The sequence below is a fragment of the Urocitellus parryii genome, chromosome 1 (genome assembly GCF_045843805.1).
Source record: "Urocitellus parryii isolate mUroPar1 chromosome 1, mUroPar1.hap1, whole genome shotgun sequence".
NCBI classification, from domain to species: Eukaryota; Metazoa; Chordata; class Mammalia; order Rodentia; family Sciuridae; genus Urocitellus; species Urocitellus parryii.
Window position 1 is genome coordinate 188503580 of NC_135531.1, and position 6215 is coordinate 188509794.

Genomic DNA, 6215 nt, shown 5'->3' on the forward strand with positions numbered 1-6215 from the left:
TCAAGTGGTAGCACGCTCGCCTAGCATGCGTGAGGCTCTGGGTTCAATTCTCAGCACCACATAAAAATAAAATAAATATATTGTGTCCACCTAAAACTAAAAATATATATATATATATATATATATATATATATATATATTTTAAAAGTAAATAAATAAATATTTTTCATAACAAACCCATAAGTACTATTATTATTATTTTACAAATACATAAAATGAAGTTTAAAGAAATTAAATAGAAGCATTAAGACTCACATTCAGACCTGACTCCCAAGTTCATATTCTTAGCTATTTACTACCTTTATTTTCTTTTCTGTATTTTTAAATGTTTCAGTAAATATTATAAGCACAGTTGGTTAACATATAAGACTTGTTAAATTAGTTCAACTATACCATGGGACAAAATACATACTCTCTAAATGATAATATGTATTACACTTTGGTAAATCAGATCCAATTTTCTCATTGTCCTGATAAAGCTCATAGGCAGCATGATAAATGCACTGACTCTGGCCAGTCATGATGGCAAAAACCTGTTACCCCAGCAACTCCAGGGGCTGAGGCAGGAGGATGGCATGTTCAGGGCCAGTCTGGGATTACTTCATGAGGCTCTACCTCAAAATAAAAATAAAAAGGGCTAGAGATGAGCTGGGGCTGCAGCTCAGTGGTAGAACACTTGCCTAGTATGTGTGAGGCAATGGGTTCGATCCTCACCACCACATAAAAATAAACAAAATAAAGGCATTCTGCCCATCTACAACTACAAAAAAAATTTTTTAAAGGGGGCGGGGGCTGGAGATATCACTCAGTAGTAGAGTACCTCAGGCTTACTCCCTGAAAAATAAATAAATAAAAGCACAGATTCTGGAGCCAGACTGCCTAAATCAAGCCCCAGCTCCATCACAGACAAGATGTAGAAACATGGACAAGTTATTTATTGTCCCTGAGTTTTGTTTCCTCATCTGCAAGAGATATAATAATAGTAAGTAACTCACTGGGTTGGTATAGGGATTAAGTGAATTACATTCTTTAAAGGAGTACTTTTGGGAATAAAGGGAAAATTTTTTGTTTCCATATATATAGTTTATCCTGATTTACCAAAAAAAAAAAAAATAGTGAAAAAATTTCATGTAAACTGCTTCATGAATTAAATCATATTTTTAATGATAATAGGTTACTTAAGGAAATTCTATCATGAAACCCTCTTTAAAACAACCATTTACTTCCAGGCACAGAGGCACACACTTGTAATCCCAGTTACTAGGAGGCTGAGGCAGGGAGGCCAAGGCAAGAAGATCATAAAAACAAGGAAAAAAAAATCTACTAAATGTTATTCAGTTGGAAAATCAATTTTATGTTATATGTATTTGATTTACTTATATCCAACTTAATAAAAATGAGGTTTATCTCTAAATATAATTAACATATCTCATCATTAGAAATTAATTCATTCTACTAATTAAAACAAATACATATATAAAAAGAAATTAATTCATTTTTTACTCATAAATGTTCACTAACATAATCATCATGAAATGAAATACAAAGTAAAGTTTAAAAACATGTAACTCTTCCTTTGTTTTTTTTGGTGTTGGGAGATTGAACCCAGGGCCTCAAATATGCCTGCCCTCCACTGAGCTACATAACCCCCAACCCAAAACTTATAATTCTTCAACTACACATAGTAATACAATTAAAACTAGAATTCAGAGGCAAGGGATATAACTCAATGGTACAGCACTTGCCTCATGGATATGAGGCCCTGGGTTTGATCCCCAGCATCACAAAAGATAAAAAAAGATTAGAATCCAGATCTCAGTCCAGTTAGAAAAGCCTACCAATACACCAAAAATACACAATCTCCTCAAAATGTTTTTTAGTAGATCTAATCTTACCTTCTACTTCTGGCCATTCTTGTGCAACAAATGTTGACTGAGAAAAATTTAAACATACTTTTTAAGAGTATACATTTTTAACGATGAATCTAAAATATCTCCTGTTACAAGTTTTAAAAGAAATCTGGTTTCCCATTTTTCTGAAACCAGGTTTCTTTTAAAACTTGTAATAGGAGATACCTTAGATTCATCGTTAAAAATCTTAAAAACCCATAAAATGGGATTCTAATTAATGTAGCTGCACAAGATATTTTACAGTTTCCATCTATAACAAAAGATTATTAACCTGAAATTCAAAAACTCACCCAACAAGGATCATCAACAGATCCTACAACTGTTAGGTGAAAGATTATTGAAGAACAGGCTAGCACTACTGTGCTAATTTATTATGTCAGAGTTTACATGCTAATTGCAGTGAGAAATAGACCTTACCTTAATTATCCCCACAACAAATTAAACAAACAGCATCACAAATAATGGGAATAAATAGTATCTTTTTTGTTTAATATTTTTAGGTCGATAGACACAATACCTTTATTTATTTATTTTTATGGGTGCTAAGGATTCGACCCTGTGCCTCATCTGTGTGAGGCAAGTGCTTTACTACTGAGCCACAACCTCAGACCAGTATATGTCTTCTGATGGAAGGCAATATGAAGTATACATCATCACTTAGGAATTCTTGTCCCAAATTTTTAATTTGAAACTAATCAACCCTTTAAGCATGCTTTACAGGAATAGATAGTATGGGGGAATTGAGGAACAAGCTAAATGACACCATGAAAGGAAAACTTCTAACAAATTCAGAATGTGAACTGTTTTTTCCACATGTTTTATCGGGGCATTTTAACTACACAAGATAGTAGGATTTGTTGTTATATATTCATATGTGCACATGATAAAACAATAAAATTTCGACAATATCATTCCCCAGTATTTCCTTTTCCTCCCTTTTTCCCCTCCCCTGGTCCCTTTCCTCTACTCTTTCCCTTCATTTTCATGAGAGCCCTCACACACATATATTTTTTTCTTTTTTCTCTCTAGCTACTATGTATGAGAGAAAACACAGGATCCTTGACTTTCTGAGTTTGGCTTATTTCACTTAAAATAATGCTCTTAAGTTTCATCCATCTTCTTGCAAATGACATAATTTCACAAGATGCCAGTCATTTTATAAGACAACTGTTTTTTGATGTTTTAAAAAATATCAATGTCATTTTAAAAGAAGAGAGGACATGATGGTGCATGCCTATGATTCCAGTGACTTGTGAGGCTGAGACAGGCAGATCACAAGTTAGAAGCAAGCCTCAGCAACTTAGCAAGACTCAAAAAACAAAAAAGGGCTAGAGATGTAGCTCCATGGTAAAGCACCTTTGGGCTCAACCCCCAGTACCACCAAAAGAAAAAAGTAGCTGGGTGAGGCTGTTCTATATTAGAAGAGATTTTAATAACCAAATGCAACAAGTAAACTTTGATGGGATCCTGGTTTCCTGGTTTGGTAAGGGACAATGTAGAAAGCCAGAAAAGATAAATTTTTAGTATAAAAGTTTTAGATATGGAAGGCTATTGGATTACACTAAAGAATCATCACACCTAAAAGAAATTAACAATAACAGTATTTTAGCTATTTAAGAAAATGCCCTTATCTTTAGGAGACACATACTGACAGACGTGGGGATAAAGTGTCATAATACCAATCGCTTAGTTTTTAATGGTCCAGTCAAAAATAATATACATGTATTTACAGATAAAACAAATATGGCAAGATATCAACAAATGTTGAATCTAGAGGATCATCATAAGAGTGTTCACTATTACCAATTTTCTATGTGCTTGATATTGTTTCATAATAAAAAGTTGAGGGGTGCCTAGAGAGCTTCAACTCTACAAGGCAAAAAGATCAATCTTAACTAAAACTGTAGGAACTACAGATTATCAAACATAACTTCTTTTTAATACACCTATTAAATATAGGTTTACCCCTGTAATAGAAACAAACTAGGAAAAAAGCGCCACCTAAAAAGCTTTAACGATGGAGCTGGGGTTGTGGCTCAGCAGTAGAGCACTTGCCTAGCACATGTGAGGCGCTGGGCTTAATCCTCGGCACCACAAAAAATAAATAAAATATATTGTGTCCAACTACAGCTTAAAAAATATTTAAAAAACAAAAGCTTTAAAGATTCAATGCTTAAAGGATTCAGTTTAAACACTGTGTGGTGGCACATGCCTTGTAATCCCAGCAGCTGAAGAGGCTGAGACAGGAAGATATCAAGTTGAAAGCCAGCCTCAGCAAAAGTGAGGCGCTAAAAGCAACTCAGTGAGACCCTGTCTCTAAATAAAATACAAAATAGGGCTGGGGATGTGGCTCAGCGGTTGAGTGCCCCCGAGTTCAATCCCTAGTACCCCCCCCCCCAAAACAATTCAGCTTATAATGTAAAAACAATTATTTAAAATAAGTCCTTAACAGCTAGTTCTCTCAAAACACAAGAGCACAATTAAATAACCATTCTGTGATGATACCATAATTCAATCCAATTCAACAAAATTCGACATGGTCATATTTTAACCTAACAACATCGCAATATACTTATTGCCATTCACCTGTTAACTCTGTAAAGTTACCTTTTCTTTTCTTTACAAGCATTACAAAGATACTCAACTACAAATTTTCTTCAACCTGATAATATACTAATGAAATTATAGAATATTATAACACAGCATAAATAGGTTTCCTAAACATCTGCAACTGAATGAAACTCCAATTACTCAAGAGAATTTATTAACATAGCCAGAACTCTGGCTCTACTTTTTCATTAACCACAGTATAAAAAACGGCACAAGAAAACGCTAAAATGAGAATTTTCAGTTAGCTTTTAAAACATTGATTAGTAGTACTGCACTAATGAAAAAAATCACATCATCAAAAGATAACTTCCTGCAATATTCTACACATTAAATTTTGACATTAAACTCAGAAACATTGCATAAGACAATTCAAAATTACTACGTGTGTTGACATTGCCACATATCCAGCAACAAATTTTGCAATAAGGAAATCTCAAGCAAATAACCCAAATACAAGTTCCCTATATGCATCAAGAACTGCAAAAGTAAAATTGTAACTTCTCAAGAAAAGTGCGGTTTTATCAAATATATTTCTTTTTTCTAAGAGGAGAATATATTTTTTTTTTCCTGTCCAGTTCTACCACATAAAAGGTGAAGGTGCCTGGAGCCACCTTTTACAAGTAATATATATTTTTTTAATCATGAAAACGATTTGGCAAGGCTGAAGCAAAACACATCGGACAGCCTACGTCAGGGAAAAGTAAACTATCTAGGTGTTTAGAATTTACGCTCAGGATGAAAATATCCAGCCAGTCTCATCCTCACATACTTACTTTTCCAAGTCAAAGAAATACAGTCCTACAAAAGTCCATCTACATATCTGAATCACGGCTTCCTCAATTACTAGCTGCGTGACCTTGGGCAAATAAATGCCTTAAACTTCTCCGAGCCTCAGTTTTTAATCTGTATGATGGGAAGGCATCGTGCCCACTTCACAGGGTTAGGAAGATGAAATGAGATAACACACAACCACCGGGCATAAGCTCTAGCCAAATGCTCCATAGAGAGAGAAGAGAGAAACAATAATCGATACACTATCACACTGTGACAATGCAAAGACAAGCAGTTTTTTGCTTACAGCGTGTAACATTTCTGCTTAGCCCCTGGGATCAGCGGCAACCTTGCGACAAGAATCCCGGCAGAGTATTTGTCTGACAGCTACACGGACGAGCAGCCTACTTGAAGCTAATCGGGATTTCAGGATGCGATGCTGGGGGCCCGAGCAGGCCCGTCACCCGAAGAAATCCCGGCCCCGGAGCAGCGCACAGGCCACCGTCAGCCACCCTCTCCGCCCCATGCCTGGCCCGCAGCCCCCAAAAGACAGACCCACACACACACTCACCGGCGCTCCGCAGGGACCTAGGGAGCCGCAGGCCCGAGGAGGGGCGGCCGCCGCCGAGCCCGCCCCTCCGCCCCCGCGCGGCCTGTCACCGCGGCCCCCGGTTGCGGGAGCCCGCGGGGCCCCCGGGGACCGGAGGGGCGCGCAAGGAGTCGGGCGCGGGCCGGTGGCAGGCCCGTTCCTCTTTCACATGGAGCCCCGGCCGGGGCCTCTCACGCCCCTGGGTGCTTCTCGCCGCAGCAGTCCCGAGGCCCGCGGGGAGGACGGCAGAAAAGGAGGAAGCCGAGGGCCGACGCTGCTGGAGACCAAAGAAGAGGCAGAAGCAGCGACTCCGCGGCCGGGTCCCCGGAACGTCA

The 6215-nt window shown here is 37.8% G+C and overlaps 1 protein-coding gene across 1 annotated transcript in view; it reads right to left on the reverse strand.

The window, feature by feature from the left end:
• The window catches only part of Map3k2 (mitogen-activated protein kinase kinase kinase 2), a 74106-nt gene extending 68199 nt beyond the window's left edge, over positions 1-5907 (reverse strand). Inside the window, exon 1 of the mRNA XM_026388763.2 lies at positions 5863-5907. The gene's annotated coding sequence lies outside the window, so the exon portion shown is untranslated. The remainder of the gene's footprint in view (positions 1-5862) is intronic.
• Positions 5908-6215: the final 308 nt, after the last annotated feature.